The sequence below is a fragment of the Mus caroli genome, chromosome 5 (assembly GCF_900094665.2).
Source record: "Mus caroli chromosome 5, CAROLI_EIJ_v1.1, whole genome shotgun sequence".
Lineage (NCBI taxonomy): Eukaryota > Metazoa > Chordata > Mammalia > Rodentia > Muridae > Mus > Mus caroli.
In genome coordinates this window covers 108,576,636-108,579,528 of record NC_034574.1, presented here as the reverse complement: position 1 = coordinate 108,579,528, position 2,893 = coordinate 108,576,636, and positions in this window count along the sequence as shown.

The following is a 2,893-nucleotide window of genomic DNA, read 5'->3' as shown; positions in this document are numbered from 1 at the left end:
GAAGAGGGCACCAGATCTCGTTACGGATGGTTGTGAGCCACCATGTGGTTGCTGGGATTTGAACTCTGGACCTTCGGAAGAGCAGTCGGGTGCAGTCAGTGCTCTTAACCGCGGAGCCATCTCTCCAGCTGCCCCTCCCCTTTTTAAAAGATTTATTTATTTTATGTAGATTAAATATTTTCTAACACATACTTCTGTTGTGATTTCTAGAAAGCAAGCATCCACAGGTAAGATACACATAAGCGCCGGGCAGTGGTGGCGCACGCCTTTAATCCCAGCACTCGGGAGGCGGAGGCAGGCAGATATTTGAGTTCGAGGTCAGCCTGGTCTACAGAGTGAGTTCCAGGACAGCCAGGGCGTACAGAGAAACCCTGTCTCGAAAAAACAAAACAAAACAAAAAGATACACATAAACCAGCATCCTCTGAAGTCCTTAATAATTTTGAAGTGTGAGTGGATCTTGAGGTCAAGGTGTCTGAGAATCGATGTCCCAATGTGTCAGATGCTGCTGTGCCCCAGCTGCCCACCTCCCTCTGGGGTGGGAATCTTACTGCTACTTTGAGAGACGTCCGTGTCCACGGTTTCTGGTATCATCTTAGGAGAAACCCCATCATAAAAACACTAGACGGGGTCTGGGAGACTCATTCTGACACACTCCATTAGGTCTCACCCAGAAATCCTACTGACAACACTCCTCAGACCAGCTCTAACCCACCTTGAAGGAGGGAGTCCCCCCCCAACCCCCAACAGAACTCAGGGGAGGTGGGGGAGCAGCTCAGAACCATCCATGGAAGCAAGTGGTCCTTTTTTTTTTTTTTCCTTCGAGACGGGTTTCTCTGTGTAGCCCTGGCTGTCCTGGAACTCACTTTGTAGACCAGGCTAGCCTCGAACTCAGAAATCTGCCTGCCTCTGTCTCCCGAGTGCTGGGATTAAAGGCGTACGCCACCACGCCTGGCCAGTATTATTTTTATTGAATAGACTTTTATTGGTGACTAAAGAAACACAGACTTCTTCCCCCATGATCCTGCCGGCTGTCTGAAGGACCTTAGAGGCCCCCTTCCCGTGTGCCCCTCATGTTGTGGTGTGGTAAGGTGTGGGGGAAGAGGGTGCCTCTGCAAGCCCATACTGAGGCATCCCTTCCTCCTGAAGGATTAGCCACATGATGGTATAGTATAGAATAGTTTATTCGGGGCATGGGGAGGGGAGTTGAGAGGACAGTAGAGACAGAGAAAGGCACAGAGAGAGAGAGAGTAGTAGAGTAGAGGTCAGCCATGAGCATATGGAGACAGGGGGAGGGAAATGGGACAAGAGGGGGAGCAAGGGGAAGAAGGCAAGAGAGAGAGAGAATGACTGTGGGGCAGAGCCTAGTCCACATGCTAACACCTCAGCTCTACCCTTCCTAAGGACAGAACTCTGTGCCATGGGGACTGACTGATGGCCGGTCCCTTCCTGCCCTGTCCTGGCAAAGGCAGCTATCACCGTCAGAAGCCTGACTTCCAGATCTTAAGGTAGCAGCCCTTCAAACCACAGGGTCAAAAAACTTGAAGGTGCATCTGCAAGAGCATCATGCCCACCTGTGTTCCACCTTACACGGTGACTGGCTGGCTTTGTCAGTGTTTGGCTGCTGGGGAGAGAGACACATGACCAAGGCAGCTCTTAGAAGAGAAAGCATTTCGTTGGGGCTGGCTCACAACTTCAGAGGTTTAGTCTACCTTGGTGGAGAGTGTGGTAAAACAAAGGCAGATATGGTTGCTGGAAGTGCTGAAAGTTCTATATCCAGATTGGTGGGAGAAAAGACGCTAGCCTGGCTTGGGTCCTTGAAACCTTAAAACTCACCCCCAGTGACACACTTTCTCCCCAGCAAGGCCACACCTCCTAATCCTTTCAAATACTGCCACTCGCCACTCATTTGGTGACCAAATATTCAAATCTATAAGCCTATGGGTCCATTCTCATTTAAACCACCACGCTGGCCCTTTCCCTTAAGTCTCTCACTCACACTGTCCACATAGAGAGTACCTCGCCTTATGCAGGGTACACCGTTATCATCCAAAACAGATGACAAGCCTGTGGTGGCCACGCCCGTTACAGAGCTGGATCACAAGCAGGGCAGGGAGAGTTTGAATCTGACTGCAAAGCTCCTAGTATGTCCTGTGCATGGAACATGGAACAGTAGGGCATTTTCTTCAGCATACCTTAAAACTAGTCCTTTAGATAAGGCCCTGGTGCTAGTCCACACAGACTGGTCCCCAGGCCTGGGGTGGCTAGGCCTAACCTCATCTTCTTCCTCGGGCACTGCAGAAAGGTAAGGCTTGGGAGTTTGAGAAAGTGTCCGTCACCAGAGCAGAAGGGCCCCCAGGCGTGGCAGCTTGTGGCTGTAACCCCAGGGCTGGGGAAGTGGAGACTGGAGACTCCCTGGAGCCTGTTGCCCAGCCAGTCCCTCGGAATCAAAGAACTCCAGGCTCAGTGACAGAAGCCTGTCTCAAAAAATAGCATGGAACGCAATCTAGGAAGACACATGTGTCTGTACACACACACACACACACACACACACACACACACACACACACATGTCACCTGCATTTAGACAAATACATATACAAAACAAAAATAAAATCCCATTTTGCATGCTCTCTCTCTCTCTCTTGCTCTCTCTCTCTTTCTTTTTGGCTTTGTTTTGTTTTAAATATCAGAGACAGGTGCATCTCTTTTTAAGTTCAAGGCCCATCTAGGACTACAGAGTGACAGCCAGAGCTACACAGAGAAACCATGTCTCAAAAAAACTCAATAGAGCCAGGCGTGGTGGCGCACGCCTTTAATCCCAGCACTCGGGAGGCAGAGGCAGGCGGATTTCTGAGTTCGAGGCCAGCCTGGTCTACAAAGTGAGTGCCAGG